Source organism: Martes martes (genome assembly GCF_963455335.1).
Source record: "Martes martes genome assembly, chromosome: 1".
In the NCBI taxonomy this organism is placed as follows: Eukaryota; Metazoa; Chordata; class Mammalia; order Carnivora; family Mustelidae; genus Martes; species Martes martes.
Genome location: NC_137888.1, coordinates 54,057,978 through 54,083,990, shown reverse-complemented (window position 1 = coordinate 54,083,990; position 26,013 = coordinate 54,057,978). Strand labels below are relative to the sequence as shown.

Genomic DNA, 26,013 nt, shown 5'->3' with positions numbered 1-26,013 from the left:
TGCTCTCCCCGCTCTGACAATGCTAAATAAAATGCATGACAGGTTCATTTTATGACCACAAAACTGGAATTCTACCACTTTTAAAGAGAACGTCTAAATAATAAGATTCCAAAAAGAAGAGAGAAAACGCGGGCACCTAGGTGGCTCAGGCGGTTAAAGCATCTGCCTTCAGCTCAGGTCATGATCCCAGGGTCCTGGGATCAAGAGCCCCGCATCGGGCTCCCTGCTTCTCCCTCTGCCTGCTGCTCCCCCTGCTTGTGCACTGTCTCTCTCTCAAATAAATAAATAAAATCTTATAAAAAAAGAAGAGAGACAAAACGCAAACTATCTGGATTTTATTTATTTGTACATCAGTACTAATTAGTATACATTGGGGTGATCCATGACAAATCCCAGCTTCAGTGATGGGGGAAGAAGGAATATGATGATAGCATATTTGAAATAATTCAATCAAAAACTCCATTTTCTTCACTGATAATACGTCAAAAGATGTTTAAAATGACCTTTAACTAAATAACTACATGTGATCTGGTTGTTGTGGTCACTAGCGCACACCTCTGTGCAGCAACACTGCCAAGGCTTAAAAACATATCTGTGTAGGAGGTAATCCCAGAATCGCTGGCTTTGCTTCAATCAAGGCAGGATTCATTTACAGGCCTCTGATCTTGATGCTGACCCATTCCTGTTGGTGTAGAGCCTTCCACACCTGGCACATGGATGGTATAAAACAGAGTAATTCAATAAAGATTCATCACTTGCCATATTGTGTCCTAGGTGCCATGGGTACAAATAAAAGTAAAATCAAGATTGTAATGCTTACGAAGGTCATCGTTTTTGCTTTAAGATGCAAGGTCACCAAGGCCATTCCTCACAGTTGTTCTTATTAACACTGTGACCCCCCATGGGCTATATCATTCTGCCCTCCTATAGCTCAGTCCATCTCCATACTCTGTCCTGCTTTAAGGGACTCCTGGAACTTAACCTTTTCATGACAATGGACCTAAAGCCTTTGCCGGATCCCTCATGCTGAGCCACTCAGTGTCCATACCTACACTCAGTCAACTAATATTTATCTAGTCCCCACGACGTGGCAAGCACTTTTACAGACACAGAAGATGCAACAATGAACAGAAATTGTCTATTTTTACCAGATCCCTCACGATGAGCTCGACTGTCCTCATCCCTACCAACCAGCCTAATTCTGCCTACTCATCTAACAGTATTTATTGAGCTCTACCATCTAGGAGCTGAGGATACAGAAGTGAGCAAAATCATGAAGAAGTTGATCTCACAGAACATAACCTAAATTTGGAGTGACACTGCCCAATTTTAACCCAGAGTCTCCAAAGTGAGGTTCCTGAACTCCGAAAGATGAGCAAGACAAAGCCCACTGGAGTAGGTTAAGAAAATACTAGAATTTTTCTTTATGTTCAGTTTGTCTTGTTTTTTATTCCTAAGCTATTTATATTTTAAAATACATAATATATGAATAGCCCAGCAGATACATAATTTAAAGATAAATGTCCACAGATCAAGAATATATGCTCAAATTCTTTTACTGAGGGGAATAACATTTTAAAAGTCCACAGGCCACTGGCTTGTGTGATGACACATTTGGAGTAAACTGTTTGGCCCAAGTAGGATTAGCCTGGGTTGTCCACTAGATTCATTTTCTGATAGATTCAAAAAAACATTTTGCAAGGATGTCTAAACATTAAGCTACACAACCAAAGTTCAGATCCATCTCAATTTACCCTCCCTGATCATCTCCTATTGCCCTATACTCCCCCATCCCTGTGCACCATGCATAGTATAACACCGTTATTATCATTCCAGACTTAGCATACGTCGTATGTCATTATTATACTAGAAACAACCTGAGGCCAGAGTCATTATCTTTTTATTCTGCAAACCCCAGAATTCCTACATATCATGGGTACTCAATACATGTTCCATAAAGTAATGACAACTGAGCATATGGAACCCAGAACTGCCACACAGATAAGGCAGAGAACGATTATTTCCTTTACCAAAGACTGCTTTTCTTCATAAAATGATTAGTACCGTACTCCTTTAAGCACCTCTATGCGTACATCACAGATCACTGATTACTTAACAAAGGGATCTGGGAACAGTAAAACTTGTTCAATCCGTAAAATCAGTAGCCACTGCTAATTGAAGATCAATTAGAAATATACACAGGGGTGCCTGGGTGGCTCAGTGGGTTAAAGCCTCTGCCTTTGGCTCAGGTCATGATCCCGAGCCCCACATCCATCAGGCTCTCTGCTCAGCAGGGAGCCTGCTTCCTCCTCTCTCTCTGCCTGCCTCTCTGCCTACTTGTGATCTCTCTCTGTCAAATAATAAATAAAATCTTTAAAAAAAAAAAAAAAGAAATATACACGAAGCATTCTAAGATTACAATTCATCAATAAAAATATATAGTTTTGAAAAACTGATTAAGCCAAAACTTTTCAAGGAAAACACCTTTAACGAAGCTCCAGTTATCCAAATTCTTAAGACCTGTATATATTAGACTTTAAGGCCATCTGGTTGTATTCAAAATAGATGTCAGGAATGACATTTACGGTCACATTTTAAAAATTTAAAGAAAAGGAAATTCGCTTCCTAACAACTGATTCATGATCACAATTTCTAATGTAGTAAACTCATCACCATATGTGAGATCAGGTCCTCGCACTTGTGACTCTGTCCCCACCTGTGATCCCATTCCTTAAGACATTTCAAGCTATAAATAAATTTCTAAATTGATTTGCATGATTTATGAAAAGACTATACGTGAAAAATTATTAAAACAAAACAAAGCCCTGGGCTGACAACGAATCTGAACATTCCTTTGGACTACAGCTGACCCCCGAACACAAGTTTGACTTGCACAGGTCCACTTATACATGGATTTTTATAGGACAGGACCATATATATTTTCCTTATGATTTTCTTAAAATTTTCTTTTCTCTAGTTTACTTTATTGTAAGAATATGGTATACAATACATATACATAATGTATTAATTGTGTATGTTATTGGTAAGCCTTCTAGTCAACAGTAAGCTATTAATAGGTTAAATTTGGGGAGAGTCGAAAGTTATACTTGGATTTTTGTCTGCACAGGCATCAGTGCCACTAACCCCCATGTTGTTCAAGGGTCAACTATACTAAGATACAGCACCAAATGAGATGAGAATGCAAATCCATATAGCAAAACTTTACAAAGAAGTTCATTATTACCATGAGGACTGGCAAATATTAAGATCCAAATAGTTGTACTTCTGTGATGCCAAATAGCCCAAAGATAGAAAGACTCACAAGTTACTACTCTGTGTGTCCCTGTTCCTCTTTGCTGCTTTAATGTAAACATTGGCCTCATTATCAATGTTGTGAGCCTATGAAGAAATATTTCCCCAGATCAGCTGCTTCTTTATGATTTGGCTTATTTTGTTTGTTATGAAAGCAGCCAAGGGTGGCATCTGGAACACTGTATAGAATATTTCAGAAACAAAGTTTTAATTGAAACTGGGTTGATACCCTGAAATGACCAAAGAGAGCCACAAATAAAAATGGATGAAAATGGGGACACCAGGGTGGCTCAGTCGGTTAAGCCGCTGCCTTGGGCTTAGTTCATGATCCCAGGGTCCTGGGATCGAGTCCTGCTTCAGGCTCCTTACTCAGCAGGGAGCCTGCTTCTCTCTCTCCCTCTGCCTGCTTGCGCGGGCTCTCTCTCTCTCTCTCTCTCTCTCTGACAAATAAATAAATAAATAAAATCTTTTTTTTTTTTAAAGGGTGAAAATGCACACAATTCTGACATGTAAAAAACACAAAACTCATGATTAAGAAGTGATCCTGAAGGTCTGATCAAGTCCAAAGACCAGACCCAGACCGCTAAGCATAAAAGGGACCCAAAAAAGCCAAACTCTCGCATACCCTCCAGGCCATGGCTTACCATGAGAGAAACTGCAGTTGTAAACACAGGGTAAAAACACACTGGAAAATCTGAAAACTGCCTGACAGAAAAACTGGGCATCATTTTTAATCTGTAATCTCTCATGGATAGAGAAACACATTTTTATCTCTTTAGAGTCTCACTTTGTGTTTAATACCTGGGCTATGGGTCTTATTAGTATATTCCTAACTAGTAAAGTAAGTCTCGGCTATAGTAGTTTATAGTATTTTTATTGGCATGTATTTGGACTCCTAGTTTGAATGTCTAGTTCAAACTTAACTCCATTTAAGGTGCTTTTAACATGATTTGGTATATGTGGAATCCTCTACCATTTCCTTTTACTTCAAAAGTGTTGTCACCACAGCCTGTGACGTTAATAGCAATAAATAAAAAAGAAAAAATAAATTAAAAGGAAGTCCAAAACACCCGACTGGAACTTAACTTTCTAATATAAACTGAAAGCTTTAACCAAAAGAAAAGTCTTGGCCCTTTAAAAACAGACCAAAAGACGAAATGATGCACTAATAGTTAAATAAAAGCCAAATGAAGCTTAGAAGCCTGATTTTTAAAATCCACTCTAGTGCTTGGACCAAATTAGTTTCACAAGCTCTAAGACAATTAGGACAAACACTGTAACAGCAAGAAACTCCACTTGTATTTCAATGTCCCACTCGTATGTTGGAATTTGCCAGTTTTTCAGGGTATTTACTCCAGTACTACTGTATGCCATGCTGTTAGTACCATTAGCACAGAATAACTTATATGATATTTACATCTACTGGACTTTTCCAGCCAACAGACCACATCTGCTTTAAGGACCAGGGCTATTCCACATCCATCTCTTTAGCCTCAAAGTTTAAGTCGGCATCAACACCCGATAGGCACTCAGTCCATGAACACTAAATTAAACGGATACGCGGTCTGGCTACCTGAATCTCACCAACACTTAAACCAAATTATTTAGTATGTAAAAATAATAACTTTTGCCTAATCCTGTATCTAATTCATGTTTTGATCATCAGATACTCTGAAATGAAGTTCATGAATGTGCTTAATTTTTCTTCTCATATGGGACTTATTTTCAAAGCAATTGTCAGAAAACTATTTTACAACTCTATCCATGTTGTATTAGTAAATTCCTTTAGTAAAATATATTCACCAATTAAGTATCAAAAAGTTCGGAAGTGTCACACCAGTCAGGATGGCTATTATCAAAAAGACATAAAATAACAAGTATTGGTGAGGTTGTAAAGAAAAAGGAACCCTTGTACACTGTTGGTGGGAGTGTAAACTGGTGCAGCCACTGTGGAAAACAGTATGAAGGTTTCCCAAAAAGATTAAAAATATTAATACCAGGGACGCCTGGGTGGCTCAGTTGGTTAGGCGGCTGCCTTTGCCTCAGGTCATGATCCCGGTGTCCTGGGATCGAGTCCCGCATCTGGCTCCTTGCTCAGCAGGGAGCCTGCTTCTCCCTCTGCCTCTGCCTGCCACTCTGTCTGCTTGTGTTCATTCTCGCTCCTCTCACTCTCTCTGACAAATAAATAAATAAAATCTTTAAAAAAAAAAAATTAATACCATATGATCCAGTAATTCCACTATGGGGTATTTACCTAGAAAATGAAAACACTAATTCAAAAAGATATGCACCCCTAAGTTCATTGCAGCATTATTTACAATAGTCAAGAAACAGAAGCAACCCAAATGTCCATTGTTAGATGAAGGGATAAAGAAAATGTCACACACATCCTCTCCCCCAACCCCTACCACTGCTGCCGCCACTGAATAATGGCCATGAAAAAGAATGAGATCTTGCCATTTGCAACAATATGAATGGACCTAAAAGGTATTATGCTAAGTGAAATAAGTCAGATAGAGAAAGAGAAATACCACATGATTTTACTTATATGTGGAATTTTTAAAACAAAACAAAACAAATGAATAAATGAAAAACCTGGCTCTTCAGGCACCTGGGTGGCTCAGTCAGTTAAGTAGCTGCCTTTGACTGAGGTCATGATCTCAGTGTCCTGTGATTGAGTCCCGCATCGCGGAAGCCTGCTTCTCCCTCTCCCTCTGCCTACTTGTGCTCACTATCTCTCTGTCAAATAAATAAATAAAATCATAAAAAAAGAAAAGTAAACTAAAGAAAAAACAGACTCTTAAATACAGAGAACAACCTGGTGGTTGCCAGATTAGAGGGGAATGGGAAAACGGACTATACAGGTAAAGGAGCTTAATAGGTAAAAACTTCCAGTTATAAAATAAGTAAGTCACCAAAATGAAAAGTATAGTATAGGAAATATAGTCAATAATACTATAAGAACGTTGTACAGTGACATATGGTGACTACACTTACTGTGGTGAGCACTGAGTAATGCACAGAATTGTCAAATCATGATGTTGTACATCTGAAACTAATACAATATCATATGTCAACTATGCTTCAAAAACAAAAAAAGTATGTAAGGTATCTATCTATCTATATAGCTATATACTGTCTATAAATTTGCTTTAAAAAAAAAAAAAGTACCAGATTAAAAACATTAGAGAATATTCAGCCTGAAAAACTCAACTTCTTATGCCGCCTGGGTGGCTCAGTCTGGTAAGCTTCTGCCTTTGGATCAGGACATGATCCCAGAGTCCTGGGTTCATCCCAGGATGAAGCCCCTCACTGGGCTCCCCACTCAGCAGGGAGTCTGTGTCTCCCCCTGCCCTTCAGCCTGCTCATGCTCTCTCTCTCTCTCTCTCTCTCTCACATACTCTCTCTCTAATAAATAAAATCTTAAATTTTTTTTAAGGTTTTGTTTATTTTTTATTTATTTGATGGAGAGACACACAGCCAGAGAGGGAACACAAGCAGGGGGAATGGCAGAGGGAGAAGCAGGCTTCCCACCGAGCAGGGAGCCTGATGCCAGGCTTGATCCAAGGACCCAGGATCATGACCTGAGCCGAAAGCAGACACTTAATGGCTGAGCCATGCAGGAGTCCCAAATAAAATCTTTAAAAGATGAGAAAGAGGGCGCCTGCGTGGCTCAGTGGGTTAAGCCTCTGCCTTCAGCTCAGGTCATGATCTCGGGGTCCTGGGATCGAGTCCCGCATAGGGTTCTTTGCTTGGCGAAGAGCCTGCCTCCCTCTCTCTCTCTGCCTACTTGTGATTTCTCTGTGTGTCAAATAAATAAATAAAATCTTTAAAAGATGAGAAAGAAAGAGAGAGAGAGCAAGGAAGGAAGGAAAGAAGGAAGGAAGGGTGGATGGGTAGGTAGGAAGAAAGAAAGGCTCAGCTCCTCATGAAAGAACAAATGATTTCTACTGATACATCAGAGGAATTAATAAACAGTAAAAACAACTTGTTATTAGACATTTCTATAGCAGATACGCCAACTAGAAAGAAAGTTCACTAAATGTCAATTTAAAAACTAAGTTTCAGGCTGGTTTAAGTTCGTTTGTAACCTCGCTGATGAGAACTGACAACAGGCCCCATTTCACAGAGTTTCTCGTCTACCCCCCTTAAACGACAGAGAGTAGCGTTCCAACCCTATCACTTCAAAATGAAGATTTCTCTTTGGGGAGAAAGAAAAATTGGGAGGAATTCTTGGCTGAAAGCTGCCCCACACTTTCCAGTTCTAACCTCTTGGAATGTGGCCCTAAAGGCAAGGAAATACAGAAAAAGCCCAGGAGACTGGAGCACCGCAGACAGGCCTCCTGAGCCTGGCAGAATCTCTTACCTGTGTGACCTCAGACAAGTTACTTAACTTGACACTTAGTTTCTTCATCACCAAAATAGAGTTACCTCTCATCAGAAAGTTGTTGTGAAAAATAAAGTAGTAAAAGTCAAACTTAAGCTTCCTATGGATGCCCTCAGTACAAATTATCTTCTCCCTCCCCAACAAAGGGAAACAGTATGTGGGAAACTCTTTTAAAATCTGCCTTCAACTTTCCCTTAAATATAAATGAAACTGTGTAGTCATCCTATCACCCTAAAACACAAAAATGACTGGAGAAGGACTTTACTTTGCTTCACATAGCCTTGTTAAAGGTTCCTCATAATCCCTCCTTAACTGACACTTACATGTAGGGAACCATGTCAGTCTCAAACTTATGTTAACAACTTTATTATATAGCCAGTGATAATTACTAAAATGACTCAAAACTATAAAAGTAATCTTTAAAATCAAATAATGGTAAAAAAGAAAAAATTTAATTCCATACTTACTCTCAAATATTTATAGGCTGTATCACAGATCACAAATAAGCCAATCCAATAAAAGGCTGAGAGAAAAAAATAGACAAATAGACCTCAGGGAGGATAGCAAAAAGGAGAGAAGAGTCCACTATCTTGAAAGCTAAGCAGGGTTGGGGCCTGGTTAGTACTTGGAGGGGAGAAAGGAAGAGAAGGGAGGGGAGAAAAGAAAGAAAGAATAGGAAAGAGAAGGAAGAGGGGACCAGAAAGAAAAAATACGTAACTTCAGTAACTCAAAAGATAATGAGAATTTGACAGCTGAATGTAGAGAATTAATTTCTCATTTTGTTCCATGCTCTCCCACATTCCCTTTGCAGTCAATGAGAATTCTACACTTGGCTGAGTTTTGAGAGGTGCACCAAAAGCTGAAAAACAACTCAGCACTTTTTAAGATTAAAAGAATCAGCATTGTTAATAAGACTCCCTCTAAATTACTCAATCTGTGGCTTTCCTACACCAAACTATATAGTTGTATCAGTAAGCAACTAAAGAAGAAAAACTTTCTTTAGCCATTAACCATTTCCGTCTATACCAAACGAAGACACATTTAAGTCTTACCATAACAATAGATCAGATACAGCTGTTAAATTTACTCCTAGTGTGTCATATGTACTCTTCTTCACATCATACTTTATGTTTTTCTACAGTGGTTTTATAGGAAATTAAAAGTATGGCTCCTGGCTGGCTCAGTTGTAGATCATATGACTCTTAATCTTGGGATTGTAAGTTCAAGCCCCATGATGGGCATACAGATGACTTACAAAAAATCATTTCATAATCACTGACAATAAAGATATCTAGAACCTCTCTAAAACAATACAACCAAAACATTTTCACCTTAGAGTAAATGAAATTTGCAGAAAACACTTTCTATTTTTACTTTTCTGACAGAAATATGCAAGTGGCAATATAATAAAGGAAACATAACCTTCTCGAAACTCAGTCCTAACAGTAAACCATAATGAAAGTAGCCTAAATTCTGTTCACTATTATATAAGAAACGGGGTAAAAGTTTCAAGTACAGATTTCAATATGTGTGTTTGTTTAATAAATGAACCACAGGGGAGCCTGGGTGGCTCGGTTAGTTAAGCATCTGCCTTTGGCTCAGGTCATGGTCTCAGGGTCCTGTAAAGGCTTCTGGCTCCAAGGGGAGTCTGCTCCTCCTTCTCCCTCTACCCCTCACCCACACTTTTGTGTGGGCACATGCTCTCTCTCTGTTGCTCTTGCTCACTCCCTCTCTCAAATAAATAAATAAAATCTTTTTAAAAATTTAAAAAACTAACAACTACATCAAAAACTAAAAAGGAATCAACAACAGCAAAATGGTATAGGAGGTTCAAGTAACTCGGGCAGGGTGGGGTGGAGTGTGTGTGTCTTTTGTTAATCTTTCCTTACCTAGGAATCTTTCACTGCTCAATCTAGGAGATACAAATGTTAGCTACCATTTTGCTTACCGGACTTTATTAACCCCTGATGCATTCTTTTTTTTTTTTTTTTAAGATTTTATTTATTTATTTGATAGACAGAGATTCCAACTAGTCAGAGAGGCAGGCAGGGAGAGAGAGGAGGAAGTAGGCTCCCTGCTGAGCAGAGAGCCTGATGTGGGGCTCGATCCCAGGACCCTGGGATCATGACCTGAGCTAAAGGCAGAGGCTTTAACCCACAGAGCCACCCAGGCGCCCCTCCCCCGATGCATTCTACCCTCATAACTGAAGCCACGGGGTTTCAAAAGACAGCTTGAGTTAATACATAACATTAAGATACCTTGTTAGGATATCTTACGTGATTCACCAGCTTGAAAGGAACTCAACATATTCAGATGATCAGTGATCAAAATCAGCAAAACGATACTCACCGAGTTAAATGGGTAGAAATACCAGACAATTTCACTGTGAGGACTAAGAAAGTTAATACAACAGGATCACAGTCCCTTATCTGAAACCCTTAGGTCCAGGTATGCTTCAGATTTTTGTGAGTCTTAGAGGTCAGAGGGAGCATACAGCATATATTACGTAACATTCCTAACTAGATCTAGGATAGCACCTCATAGCCTAATGTATTACTATCTCTACAGCAAAATATGTGAATATTCTCTCTAAGTGGGCTTTAAAACTACTTTAAACAAGCTCATGACAGTTTGGGTCAGGTTCTGACACCAAATGAACTTTGATGCCAGACTTTTGGAGGAAAAAAAAAACAAAACAAAACTTAGTTTTTCAGAGATTTTTAAGATAAAGGGTTAGGAATGTAAATCCAATACCACTACACATCAAAGCATAAAGACATTTTCAAAATATACAGAGCTTATTAATTTATTGGAGATGAAAAAGTAAGGTAAATTAAAATTTAGTCAAGTAAAAAAAAGATGTTCCTGGCAAATATAACCTTAAAAATTGTGGGGCGCCTGGGTGGCTCAGTTGGTTTAAGCATTTGCCTTGGGCTCGGGTCATGAACTCAAGGTCCTGGGAGAGCCCCACGTGGAGTCCCAGGTCTGGCTCCCTGCTCAGCAGGAAATCTGGTTCTCCCTCTCCCTCTGCCCCTCCCAACGCCCCCCCCATCCCAGCTCCTGCTGGCTCAATTGCATGTGCGCGCTCCCTCTAATAAATAAACAAAATCTTTCAAAAAAGAAAAAAGAGGAAACACAAGTTACCTGACTTTAGTTTATTCAAATGAACTAAATAAATGTTGAGACTACTTAAAAATAAATGTCTGTGTTAGAAGCAAGGAGTATTTGAGTAAGACAGGAGTGTCTGAGAACCCTGATACTTAGTCTTTTGTACTTCCTTTGCATTTGAACACATGTTGCATTTTCCCTAGTTTTTGGTTTTCACATTGTTTGAGATTTCAGGGATTTGCTCTATTTCCCATTCATCTCCTCCTTAGCTTGTCCCTCTTTTTTATTTAAGTGGCTATTCTGTGCCATGTAATTTGTTACGTACTCTGGATGTAACGCTTCTCAATCTTCATGCCTTGACACAAGGGTAAATTTTAATTGGTCATGAGGTATTCCCAAGTAATTAGTTACAAGCAAAGTACCGCAGTTTATGAAGAATTTTACATGTTTATATATGGGTGTATTCAAAATTTTCATTATGATAGCATCACTCTCACTTATACTCTGATATATTTTCTTGATAGGGAAAGAAGTGGCTTTATCACACCGTGAACTACCTATAAACTCACCACATAATTCATCTATGTCTATAATCAGGGAAATTGTAACACCCTCTGTGTAAACATCAGTTCCATGTGTGTCTTAGCAGAACAAAGTCTGAGAACAGATGCTCTAAGACATTCCAAGATGGACCAAAGTCACCGGAGAGAATGCCCAGTGCCAACAACTAACCACTCTGAAATATGAAAACAGCTATTCTCCTGTCCTATATAGTCTGTTTAAAGAAGTACATAAATCATTCCCCAAATCTGAAGGGGCACCATACTTACCTATGACATGCCGCAGTTATTTGTCACTTTTATCCTTTCATCTCTTTTCCTGCTTATTCTTCCTATTTCCTTTGTCACCAATAAAGTGCTTACCTAACACCTCACATTCGGTTAAAAATGCACCAATGTTTCATGATACCAGGGTTGAGAATTATAGTCGGCCCATGAACAACATGGAACTGTGCCAGTCCCCTTACACATGGATATTTACAGTACTACACTAAAATGTATTTTCTCTTTCTTATGATTTTTCCAGTAACATTTTCTTTTCTCTACCTTACTTTATTGTAATACAGGTCACAATACATATAACACACAAAATATAAGGCTGTTTACATTATCAGTAAGACTTGCAGTCAACAGTAGGTTATTAGTAGTTGAGTTCTTGGGGAGTCAGAAGTTCTATGAAGATTTTTGACTGCATGGGTGGGGTTGGCACCCCAACTCCCGTGTTGTTCAAGGGCCAACTGCACTGTAGAGGAAACAAAAATTAAAAGGCACAGGGCTAGCAGAACATGCAATTCTTGATCTTGGGATCATGAGTTTGAGCCCCAACGATGGGGATGGGGGTAGAGTATTTAAAAAAAAAAAAAAAAGATGTTTAAAAAAAATTAAAAGGCACAGCTTCAAAAAACTCCAAACTTACTGGGACTTGGAATGAGATGAGACAGAACTATAAGAACATAGATATGGTTAAGGGTCATTACAGACAGCACTGTCTTGTGTAATTCTCATTCTGTTGCACAATAAATATTAATACACCTTTTTGCACATAACAAAGCTAAGTTTATTTTGAAGTGACATGCTTAAAGTCCCTCAGTCAGTAAGCAAGAGGGGCAACGGTACTGGAATCCAGGGATCTTTGGCTTCTAAGCCTCTGTTCCTTGTACTACACCTGCTACTCTCAACAGAGGGTGACAAGGGCTCTTGTCATACTGAGGTAATTGCCAACATGCTGACTGAAATACAGCCACAGAATGCTGAAGCTGGAAGAGACCTTATCAAAGAACGTGAACCCCACATCCAGTGCAGGACTCCTATTCACTCTTTAGCTATCTGTCCCCTACACCAGAGTTTCTCAAAGTGTGTCACAGTACCTTGCGCCTGCTTCAGAACCACTGAAGCACCAGGTAAAACACAGATTCCTGGGCCCCACCTCAGTCACACTGAATCAGCTTATCTGGATGTGGGACCTGGAGACCTTCACTTTTTTAAATTTTATTTTTAAGTAATCTCTACACCCAACGTGGGGCTCAAACCTACCACCCTGAGATCAAGAGTCACACGCTATACCAACTGAGCCAGCCAGGCATCCCTGGGGGTCTCCACTTTTAACAAGTCCTCCAGGTTGATGTTTTTCAAACTCTAAGTCCTAAGATCAATTTAGTGAATAACATTGTGTTTTTTAAAATAAAATAGTTTGGAATACATTAGATTTATATAGATAGATAGGAATAGAAAAATACCAGAGGGCACTACTCTTAGTACTGTTTCAGCCAAACTTTTGTTTCAGTTTTTACATATGAATTGGGATACAAAAGGCATTTACCATACATCTCAGTCAGAAACATTTAATACAGCTGCTTTAAACATTTTTTATCCTCATTCTTATCTCTCCTTTATAATAAATAAGTTATCCATGTTTCATGTAATTATTCCCTTTACAAAAAGAAACCAACATTCAATGTCCATTTTTGGATCTCAGCATTCCATTCCAAGAACTTCCATTTTATCCCCTGATCTTTTCCTCTGAGCGCCATGTTTAACTATTGGTTTAATTAGTCAATCAATAGTTTACAGTATTTATTTTCCTAAGATTTCAGAAACTCCAACTCATTCTTATTTTTTACTTTGTACTCTATACAACCTCCTCACGAGCTGTAGTTATTTCACTATCTAGATCTTTGAACTGACTCACATCTCTTAACTTACTAAGTTTATACATTGCTAGGTGTTTTCAATGCTTCCTGGTCTATATTCAAACCTTTAAGTCTTTTATTCCCTTAGTCTTTCATCTTCTTTGTACTTATATATACTTTTACTTATTTATTTTTTAAAGATTTGCGGAGCAGGGAGCCCGATGTGGGGCTCGATCCCAGGACCCTGGGATCATGACCAGAGCAGAAGGCAGACACTTAACGACTGAGCCAACCCAGGCGCCCCTCTGTACATATACTTTTAGACAGAATTTGCTATTGGCTTGTCTGCTTTTGCATTTCCATTTTGCAACTGGTACTTATTCCAGTTCTCATCTCATCTTTTTCTTTGAAAGGAAAAAAAATGAAAACAATCTCCATTAATACATGAGGATTTTCTGCATGTATCTTTACAGTTTTAAAATGATGTACTGGCATTTCAAGAAACTGTAATTGCCTTCTAAGGGATAATATGAACAAAGATGAATGTTGGGAGAAGATGTACTCAAAAAGTGCTTTCCTCAGGTATAACTTAATATATAGAAATCTCTATAATTCGACACAGTCTGTGATAACTGCCCTTGAGGTAGTACAAACCCACTGACTGAATTACAGTCACCAAGTCTTCTAGCTGGAAGACCCTCATTCAATCTTTAGCCTTAGTCCTTACCACCTTCAGAGCAGTGTTTCTCAAAGGATAGCCTGAGGACCACCTGTATCCAATTTACCTGAGGCATGTGATAAAAACCAAGCAGTGAAATTACAATGTTTTTGTAATTCGGGTCTGTTTTCATTTCATAGTGAGAGGAAGGAAGTTGACTAAAAATATAAAGAAGATATCACTCAGGCCTATTTTAAAAGGTGCTCTCAGTGGTGAAATGTTACAAGATGAGGTGGACTTCGAACTACAAGTTCAAGAAAAGTGTCTCCTTCTTAAGTTAAGCACTGCTTAAGATTAAGTCTCAAAATACAGATATCCCACACTGGTGGTGATGCAATATGTCACAATTAATTGCCTAAATTTACTAACTTAGAACATTTAAATATCACAATTTTAAACATTTCTGCACTTTTATAAGACACCAATAATTTCAAGGATTTCCTTTAGTACAGCATGAACAGCCAGGCTATTTTCAAAAAGTCTTTTTTAGTAGGGTCGAACTGTGAAGTCTTTATTACTTCTATAAAAGATTCCTAATATAAAAGTAGTTGATATTCCTGGTAAGATATAATTAAAAATATGGCCCTTGCTTTACCCATGCTCTATGAAATGTAGGAAAATGTAAACTTTTAATATTTTGACTGATGATGACTAATTAGAAATTATGTTTGTCATTTTACTGAAAAATATGACTTTACACCTTCTTTTTTAAACTACATACAAAAAGCCTTATCAATTACATAGCTACTTACAGCATAAGCAAACCATAATTAAGTGTTCACCCTAGCTTCTACTCAAAGCTGTGTTCTCAATTCAATATCTAAACAAATCTCCTGTTTCAATGGATTAAGCATAAAGATAGATCTATAAGGTCAAAGGCATACACTCTTCATGTTGTAAAGCAGACCTATATGTATGTTTAAAGCAGAACTATCTCATGAACTCCTAAATCCAGAACTTCTTTTGAAATTTAGATAGGAAGATCAAGATGAATTTTTTTAAAAAGGGGGGGAGGTGTCAAAATTGCAAATTTTTGTAAATATTTAAGTCTCTAGCGGAAGATTCTCTAAACCGGCCGCAGTAGCTCCAAAAAATGTAGCAGTGAGTAGGAAACACATCTATGAACCTCCTCCTTTCAACAGCTAGCATTAAATGTGAAATGCAAATTAAGACTTCAGTTTCAGAACTTAATAGAGATATGCAGAATAATAAAATGGGAAGTTTGGAAACTCTTGGCAAGATAGAAGCAAAACCTCTATCTAAATTCTTATTTTGATAATTAAACTTCAAATCAAATAAATATGTTTTAGATGCAAATAACTGGTAATTCACTGTCAGGGTGACTTCTTTTAGATCACTACTACAAGTTTTACACTACAAAAACTACTCTAACTTCAAAGACCAAGACTGTTCTTGAAAATATTGTTTTAATGAACCAGTTGTTTGATATCTCAAAGAAATGCAAGAGCTCATCAGATCGCTTTTATTCTGGAAATTACAGATTCCCATTTTAAATTGTGAATTGGTCAAATATATTTCCACGGGGAAAGAACAAACATTAAAAGTTTGCTCTAGTGAACAAAATGATGTGCCTCACATGTATAAATGTGGTGTTCTTTAGTAAATCAGGAATGTATTTTGAATACTCTCGCCATATGTTCAAAAATGAAAAACTTCTCTTGCAAACAAGCCTTAAAAAAAAAAAAAATCCAAAGACACTGAAATCTACATATTTTGGTGTGCACTAAATTCATCTTATATCACATTCTGACTGTTCTAATCAGACTATTATGTATAGGACATATTAAAAAGTTCTCCTAACTATCTAAAATAATGTGGTATTTACTTTCCATGAAAGATGTTGGACACAGAATCTAAAATCACCTATGGTTCTTGGCAATGTCAAAGTATGCTTTGCCACTATAAGTAAACTACCAGAAAAAGGCCTGGTCCTCAGTTGCTCTCAATACTAAGAAACCCTTTTAGTAACATGTATAATATATAATATCCCAGCAAGTCAGGCAACAAAACAAATTAAGATCTCTTTCCTTTTTCTTTTATGGAAACCGGAGTTCAAGTCTATTTTCATTCACAAAATACAAACTCCATCTTCACTATGGTAATATTCTCAAGTACCACAACTGATTTACACATTTAGTACAAGTAGTTTTCTTAACTTAGCAACCTGGAATATCTGAGGTGTTCCTTACAATGGAGGGGGACAAATTGCAAGCTAGTTTTCTGCAATTTGGGCTCACCCCGCTGCTTTCAAAAGTTCTATCAACTCTCACCTAGACCATTACTTCTCAAAAACTAACTTTTCAGGCACTTGCTGTCCCATATATTATTTCACAAATTTTTCCATTTGGGGACATACTTGTGAAAAAGGCACTTAAGTGATTTCAGAGTCACTGTTTATTGCATATAATGGCTATTAAAATACACCCAATTTCTCCAAACACATAAATCTTGAAGGAAATTATGATTAACTTGGAAATAGTTATTTGCTTTTTATATCAAGCTGGTCCACTAAATACTAGATTTACAACACTGTCCAGTCCACCCTTCTCCACCACAAAAATAACTGTCACAAAGAGCACAAGTTACCCAAGACAGAGCACCTAAGAAAGAGTAAGCAAATGTCAGTCACTATAATTAGAGAGGCATTCTGCACAATGCTTCCTTAGGTTTTTAATAATTCTCTCCACTCATAGGCTACAATCATTCCACAATATTATCTGGTATTAAATTTCCTAGGCCTTGACTCTGTAAAATTTCATTATCAATTAAAATGACTGTTTGAAAGTAAGTTTTCAAATGACACTTGGCAGATATACGTGAAATAAACATTTAAACTACCTTAAAATAATAATAACAGCAAATGAATTATAAATACTCAGAATCATAAACTGACTTCTGTAGGAAACTCAGTAAGACAAGATTTCCGGGGTGCTGTAACCCCAATAAGGCGTCTTTTCCTGTGAACAGTAAGGACCCTTAGGCCATTACTAATAGCCATCTAGCTTCCCTGTAGAAAGAGTTTGCATACTTACCCAGGAAGGCAAATGGAAAGTACAGGGGGAGGAAGATGAACTGCGGCAAAGCCTTTGTCATATGATAGTGACCTATAAAGTATCAAATAAAGGTACATCATCAGTATGGTAGAGCTTTACAATAGAGCCCCCACTCCTGCAACACCTATGAAGGAAGGTCCTCAAAACCCAGGAGTCCAGCTCCCCACCAATCCCTCCCCTCTCTCTACTTCCCACCCCCACGCGCAAACTGTGAAGCAATAAAAGCAAAGAAGCTCCCTGTATTCAGAGAGCAGAGGCTGAGGGTTGCCCAGCTGGCATTCCAGGGTGTCCCCAGCACCCTCACTCCCTACTCCCCGTATGTACAAAGCTGAAAGTTGATCCTTTTCTGCAAACCCAAAACCCACACCGCGATCATTCATCAACTTGCACCAAGTGATCGCCGCCCCCAGGACAAATAAACTAGTAGCCAAATCATAGCAATCGATAGGCAGCCCGAGCCTTCACGGTGCCCTGGAGCCGGCCGGAGGTAGCACGGCGACGGCAGCCGGTCCAGGTAGCGCAGCCCTCAGCCCTGCAGACCTGGGGCGGCCAGAGCCGTCGCCCGAACACCGGCCCCAGTCACAATCCCCAGATTGGAGATCGGAACCGAGCCGGGAAACACATTCGCCAGAGCCCCCCGCGGCAAGTGCAGGGCCACCAGGTCTCCGAGGTCGGGGTGGGGGGAGCTAGGAAACCGAGAGGGAGGAAGGGAGCGAGGGATCCCACCCCGCCTTTGTTGCTGGTCACCATCAAGTTTGCATCTTAGTACAAAATGTCGATCTTAAAGGCTGACAAGACAGAGGCAGAGGCACAGGGAGAAAGAGAAAGGGAATAGAGTCCATCTTGCTTTGGGGAAGAGGGGGGAGAGAAAAATGAAGTACAAATCCCACACTCCGGGCGTAAAAGTCTGCTAAACACCTTTCCATAACGGAGGAGCAACGAGTGGGGTGTCCCCGTCCCCGTGCCCGCTCGAACTGGCGGCGGTCTGGGCAGAAAACGCCTCCCTCTCCTCCTCTTCCTCCTCCTTCCCCTCCTCCTCCCTCTCCTCCTCCTCCTCCCGCGGGCCCCGGCGAAGATCCCGCCGCCACCGCCGCTGCCTCCGCTGCCCCCCGGGGAGGCACCGCCGCCCGGCCGGGCGCTGCCATTCCGAGCCTGGACCGCGCAGCGCGGCGCGCGTGGGGCCCGGCGCGGGGTAGCCGCGCGGGGACGTCCGCGCCGGGGACCCCCGCGCCCCCTCGCCGCGGGCTGGCTACAAAAGTCGCGCGAGCAGAGGTGGCGGCGGCGCGCAGGAGAGGGGGCGCGCGTGGGGCCCCCACGCCGCGAGTGGGCAACCCCAGGGGATGGCGAAGAAGGCCCCTCCCCGCGTGGGTAAAGTACCCCAGTCTCCGGCAGCCCGGCGTCGGCGGCCTGGAGAGGAGAACTGGACGTGTCATTAGCAGGACAGGCAATGGTTTCAAAGCCCCAGGCCAATGACCATTAGCAGTGGCAGAGCTCGCTCCGTCCCCATCCCCCACAACCTCCACCCACCTTCCCCTTCGTACCGCCCCCACCTCCACCCCACCTCGCGAAAACTTTTCAACAAGATCCACCTGGACTAATTTGTCCTCAGACAGTTAAAATATTGACTAGACCCTACACACCGGGAGGGAAGGGGAATGCACGCTTTATTTTCCTTTCTACAGAAAGGAAAGCAAAAAATAGCTTCTCTCTCCGTCTCTCCCTCTCCCCCCCCCTCTGTCGTACATGTTGTGTCTTAGCTTTTTGCATCGTTTCGTTTTACCTTCCTCATTTAGCAGAAATGATCGCGGATATTTCACACGTAAACGTGTTCCAGATTCTTGGATTTAGGGTCCTTGTGAATTACAGGACTCGGGTTTGGTCTCAGTTATGTTAAGTTTCATACAATACCAAGAAATTTTAAAAAATAATAATAAATTTCTGAGGGTGAGCGAGCGAGACGAGGTGGAGGAGGAAAAGAAACCTCGAGTCTGATTTCTGTAATTTACTAGCGACCCGGATCGCAGCAAATAACAGTGTAACACGAGTGTGGCTTAAGAGGGCTGGGGAGCTCTTTCTAGAGGCATCGACCCCATCCCCGGATAAAGGATCTGCAAGTTTTCTGTCATCGCGACCATGCAATGCCATAACTTACCTTCAGAAATAAGACTTTAAACAGCCAAGGCCTTCCTCCTCCCCTCCACCACCACCCCCAGCCTCGCTCTCTCCACCTTAAACTTATTGACACAACATAATCCCACATTCAAGCAAAATCCTGACACAGCCTCCCTCCTCCTCTTCCCCCTCCTCTCTTCCCTCCCGTTCTCTCGTTCTCTCCTCTCTCCCTCTCTCTCTCCCCCCCCCCACCGCTTTCCCTCCCTCTTCTCTCTCCCCTTCTCCCTCGCCCTCTTCCCCCTCTCCCCCTATTCTTCCTCCCGGCTACTCTGGCACTAAAACAGCACTTTCTCTACTCGCCGCGCATTTGGTTAGGGGTGGGGGGTGAGAGGGCACCGATCTGCGGGGCCGGAACACCCAAATCCCAACTCTCCAGATGAACGAGCAACTGGGCTGCTGTTCCCGGTCACCGACGCACACGAAACGTTCAATAAATCCACCGAGGGCTGCCTCCCCGTACCTTCCTCCCCTGCCCCAGCTCCCCAGGCCCCACCTCCCCGGCAGCCGAGACCAGGCTGGGATCCACGTACTTTCGCCGAGATGAAGTTTGGGGCTCCCCGGGCGGCCACGAGCCGCCCGCCGGCGTGAGGGCTGGCTCTGTTGTTGTTTTCCTCGGGCTGCTCCTGCCCGCGCCCCGGCTCCCGTGCCCCTCTCGGGCGGCGCTGCCTGTGTGCCGAGAGGTGCTGGTTGCAAACGCAGCCTGGCACCGGCTGGCCTACTACTCCCCAGCCCGGCCCCCAGCCTCCCGCCCGCAGGGCACTGCCTCCGCGCCCCCAGCCCCCCGCCGGTGCGGCCGCCGCGACCCTCGCCCACGACCTCTCCCGACCCAAAGTTTTGGCGGAGGGGGAAAGTGCCCGGGGAGCGGAGCGGCCAGCGGCGGCTCCGGACGCGCGGGTTCCCTCCGTCTTCCTCAAGTCCACCCTACCGGCTGCCGCCGCCGCCGCCGCCGCCGCTGCTCCTGCCGCGGAGTCCTTGGGGCTGCAGCCCGGCGGCTCGCAAGTGAGTAGGAAAACAGAAAGTGCGGGGAGAGCGCCCAGGAAGGGCTGGGGATGGGGGGCGCTTACCTCGCGGGCTCGCCGGGCGCGAGGGCGTGTGTGTGGCTCGCCCTCAGCGGCCAGTCAGGGTTCCTCTATGGGAAAGTCGAGAGGAGCTCGCGGTGCCGCTCTGCCTCCGCTTCACTGTACACTGCTCCACATACAGTACATGCAACCCGGAGAGACTGAAAACACTCATTTTATATAAGGCAGCCTGCCATTGGCCCGCGGCCTGACAGACAGGCGCCGCGGCCAAACAGAAGGCCCGTTACACCCAAACACACGCACACATACACACATTTTACAGAGACACACAAAGATCATCACATTTTCTATTTTCTAATGTTCGGGACCTGTAGACAGTAGGAGAGGACAGGTAGGGAGGCCCAGCAGAGTGGGGTACGGAGGAAAAACCCTGTCTGCACCAAGTTGCCTGGCTTGAAACTGGTGTCCTTTTGACTTGGGAGGGTTATAGTAATAAACTACAACTCCACTGGATATGGAAGTGAGGGTTTTTTTTTTTTTTTTTTAATCGCTGCCGTGTGGTGCCCCATGGAAGAGGCGTGCATTGTGTTATGATTTTACAGCCTGACCTGGCTAACAAGTGACCAAGAAAGGATTTTGGCAGCTGGGATTTCTTTTGTCAATGGGTTAGCTATCACATAGGCCAAAACAGTGCAAGATAAGTTTATTAGGGCTGTAATGCATTGAGGTTGTTAACGCCTCGTTCCTAGGTAAATTCAGAAAAATCAATACAACAATACACAGAAACAAAGATAAAGGTTTTGCTGAAATAACCTATCTACTTTCAGCTGGTCGGAGGACCGCAAATCACCTGCGTGGGCATACAAATCGTGCTATAAGGTAGAATAAGTCGTGGAAGCTTGGCTACTGACACTTTTCCTTAAAACTAGACCTTTTGAGTCAATATATATGAGATTTATATTTTGCATATTATGTATGGTATTTACTTTACATATTTCACAACATATGTGAACATCACATGTTGAGTGACTTTTGGAGATGGTGAACGCGAAGGCTGTACTTTCCGATTTTTTTTTTTTTCTATGATGCATCTTTGGCAGATTATATTTGGCAGTCCTATATAAACAAGTCAACAGACTGCTGGGGGAAAAAAACCAAAGCTAGAACTTAAGAGGAATAAATTCTAGACCCCATGTTTAAACTAGCTGAACAATCTTGAGCAACGAACTTACTTACCCTCTTTAATGCTCAGAGTTGATTTGGGGTTATTTTTTCCTTTTTTTTTTTTTTAATTAAAATAAGAAACTTCCCCCAGTTTTCCTTCATTAAATGTTTATTCAACATCTACTATGTGCCAGACATTATCATAGAGCCTAGATGTATTCTTAAGGTTCCATCTGAATTTAAAAGTCTGTGAATTATTCTTAAACACAAACATTTTGAAGATTAAATAAACACTATGATTTTATGGCCTACATGCATAGCTTTAAAACTTAAAGAAAAACTGAAGATAATTTATTTCAAATCCCTCTTACTTCCTTGATGCCATCTTAAGGTTTTTCTCTCACATCCATAAAGTTATCGAGTGAGTGTGCATATATGTGTGTGTGTAAGAGTGGCAAAGAAAAACAGATACAGAGAAAACTAAAGCTTACGAAATTTAGAAAACAAATAGTGGTATTTAGAAATGTGATATTTCATTTATTTTTTAAAAGAAAATAACTTTAAAATATGTAAAATCACAGCATTTTAAACTGACAATATTAAAAGTTATATTAATAATACTTTGCATGTATTTAAAAGATGGAACAAAGTGTTCTTTGTCCATATCACACCATAATGAGGGAGGCCCTAAGTATTATTATCTCTATTTTACCCATCAGAGAAATGAGACAGGGACAAATTATATAACTTCCTCGATATTACATAGAATTGCAATGTAGAAGGAACTTAAACTTGGAACTCTTAACACCCAGCACAGGTTTTGAGTAATTTGGCAGTTCTTCCTTCCAAATGACAAACTTCAGGGATAAGAGGCAAATGGAGGAAAGATCAGAAAAACTTTCTCAGGTTTTCACTGTGCATTTTTTCTGAAAAATGTTTTCTGAAAAATAAAAGGGAAAAAAATCAACAAAATTTTTTCTGAAAAAAAAGGGGAAAAAATCAACACGAAAGCTATACTTAACTGCTGATTTAAGTGTTATGATTATTTGGTAGTTTATTTATGCTATGAAAAATGTAAAAGACCAACATACTCCTAACCCCCAACCCCAGCCATAGGAAAACATCCTTTATTTCTTTATGGTAGCAGAGTTTTTTGGTTTTGGTTTTGGTTTTTGCTGAATTATGCTCAGCTTAGCAGAACTATTTAGAGATACACTTTTCAAACTTTTAGATCACACATTGTTATCAGTAAAATGTTCAAGCATATATACTCAATATATATGTATATGTATGTATGTATATACATACATATACAATATATATGTATGTATACATATGTATATATGTATACATATATATGTATATATACATACATATACAATTTAAAAAATCTCACACACATAAACATACATATGTATATGTATGTATACATATGTATGTATATATGTATACATATATACATATGTATGTTTATGTGTGTGAGATTTTTTAAATTGTTTATTTTAGAGAGAGCATGTGCAGTGGCTGGGGAAGGGGGAGAGGGAGAGGGAGCAAGAATCTTAAGCAGACTCCCTTCTGGGCATGGAGCCCAACATGGGGCTTGATCCCAGGACACTGAGGTCATGACCTGAGCCCAAACCAAGAGCTGGTGGCTTAACCACTTGCACTACCCAGGGACCCCTATATGTGTTTTTAAAGTACACCACTACACAGATATAATATTTATTATTACAAAGCATATCCTCACAGAAACAAAATGAAAAAGCATGAAGTAAAAATAAAATTAAGTAAGAGTTTTAATATTTTCTTCCCACACTCCTGTGATACAGTCTTAGCACATGCCCAGTGTTTTGCATTCAAGTTTGGTAACCTCTGAAAGGGCAGATTGCTGACCAGGACTGATGCAAGAGAGAATAAAGAAGTGCCCAGAAATGTCTCACTACAACACATTACTGATACTGAAAAACGGGTAAGTCCACAGAGCCTTTATTTTGGGAGAATGACGCATTTTTTAAAATGTATTTTATATATTGGTGATGTATTAGGTATCATGTGGTAGTAAATGTCATCATTCAATATTCTTTTGCAAATCCTTTATTGAGAGGGATTTATGTGCTAGACCCTGGTGCATGCCAGATTCTGGAAAAGGAAACTTGCCTGCTCCTAGGAGAAGCAATAGAGTGGAATGCCAGTCTCCTCTTTGGTAGATAAGGCCTCACCACTAAGTAAAAGAGGCATGGAACTAAACATAATGTAGCATTTTACCATTTAGGAAGTACTTTTTAGATTTTTATCATCTCATTTAAGAATAAATATCAAGAAATTTTAAAGACAATGATGCTCAAAAATTCAAAATGTGATCAAGAAAAACCAGAGCTTTCATAGACTTTATTTAACCTTCATAATGTAGGGTTATGAAAATAAAAACAACTGTTTGCTGTATAGGTAAAATGGCATTTAAAAGAGTTTAGGGAAAATTTAAAAAATAAAGACTCTTCGTTTTTCCTTTCCTGTTTTCACAATTAATGATCAAAGTTCACAAGGTTAGCACATTCCTCCTTCTCATGGCCTTGACTTGTCCATTTTCTTAATTTTATTTTATATGAGTCCTTTATTACAAAATAGTTTTGGGGGGCACCTGGGTGACTTAGTGGGTTAAGCCTCTGCCTTTCACTCAGGTCATGATCTCAGGGTCCTGGGATGGAGCCCGCATCCGGCTCTGCTCAGCAGGGAGCCTGCTTCCCGCTCTCCCTCTGCCTGCCTCTCTGCCTACTTGTGATCTCTCTCTCTGTCAAATAAATAAAATAAAAATCTTTAAATTAAAAAAAATAGTTTTGGGACAATAAATTTAAATGTGTGCGTAAACATATACCTATAACTTTATATTTTATTTAAATATCTATAAATAACACATATTTTCTTATCTATTTACTACTTCTTTATACAATCCTAATTCAAATCCTGATTTCACGACTTCCTAGCTGTGTAACCTTGGAAAAATTCCTTAGTCATTCTAAAACTCAGCTTTCTTTTTTGTAAAAAAGGAATAATATGACTGACCATAAATGAAATCACCTATATAGAATACTGAAGCCTGGAACCTACTGAACACTCAATAAATATTAATTTTACTTATTTTCCTCACATATAAACCAATGAAACCTACTTTGCAGAAAGTTTTCTAAGACTTAACCAGCATATCAAATGGAATTCATGGAACTTGTTGCAACTAACTCACCCACGGTTTGTGATTTCCCTTTAACCTATGTCCTACCAACTCCAGCATCTCTGCACATAAAAGGGATGTCAGAGAGATCCCAGGTTAAAGCAAACATCCCATTGAGTGGCCATTATTAAGCACCTACAAAAGGCAAACTTTTAATAAATCCTTTGAAACAAGCCTTGTTTTGCCCATGGAAACTCTAGATAGTTACATTGATGAGGGTCGGCCTTACATAACAATTTTTGCCTTGTATTATGACCTTGCTGAGCTTCCCTCCCCCCCCCCATTAAAAAAAAAAATAGAGCAAATCATACCTCTCTCCTCAAGGCCAAATCCAAGGAACCAAAAATTGGAACTTGGACAGTCAAATCACTTTTTTAGCGCCAATGCAAGTATTCATAATTCTGAAGAGAACCAGCTTCCACTAGATCCCAGCAGAGTTGGAAATAAGAAAGAAAGATTAGGGGTGCCTGGGTGGCTCAGTTGATTGGGCCTCAAGACTCTTGGTCTTGGCTTAGGTCATGATCTCAAGGGTGGTAGGATCAAAACCCAAGCTGGGCTCCAAGCTCTGCCTGGAGTCAGCTTGAGGTTCTTTCCACCCTTCTCCCTTCTCCTCTGCTCCTCTCTGCTCCCTGCAACCCCATGCTCTGTCTATCTCTCTCTCTCAAGCAAATAAATAAATGACACCTTTAAAAAAAGAAAGAAAGAAAGATTATCCAGCTTTCCTAGAGTGACTTTTGGCAAAGCATCTTGGAATTCCCCACTCTTGTGATCTACAGTATTTTATCTATATTACTCTTAAGGCATTCAAATCCCTTGACTTTATCACATTATTTGTGTGTACAGCTAAGAAACACCTAAAGAAATGTTATCTCCTTCATTTTATTTTCCAACAGTGGCTAGCATAAGAACTTGTACATTGCCTAACATGTAGCAGTAACTCAACGAAAATTTGCAAAACAGAGGAACAAAAGAAAGGAAAAGCAAACTAAAAGCCTATAAATTCTAAGACGGATCAGAGAGAATATAGAGATGAGAGAGGTGCAAGGAAATGCTGGGTATCCCAGGTATCTGGTGAACAGAACTTACATTATAGTCATCATAGGTTGTACCTGTGTATCATTTTAATTTTCTAAAGCAAGTCTGA

At 40.4% G+C, this 26,013-nt stretch overlaps 1 protein-coding gene across 5 annotated transcripts in view; it reads right to left on the bottom strand.

Moving 5' to 3' along the window:
* The window catches only part of BBX (BBX high mobility group box domain containing), a 275,536-nt gene extending 254,849 nt beyond the window's left edge, over positions 1-20,687 (bottom strand). For 3 of the 5 annotated variants that reach the window (XM_080823289.1, XM_080823291.1, XM_080823293.1), the window contains exons 1-2: positions 20,525-20,672; positions 17,268-17,339 (exon numbers count right to left, since the gene is read on the bottom strand). The gene's annotated coding sequence lies outside the window, so the exon portion shown is untranslated. Of the gene's footprint in view, positions 1-17,267; positions 17,340-19,990; positions 20,127-20,524 lie in introns of all 5 variants that reach the window. The other 2 variants (XM_080823292.1, XM_080823290.1) reach the window with 2 other exon arrangements.
* Positions 20,688-26,013: the final 5,326 nt, after the last annotated feature.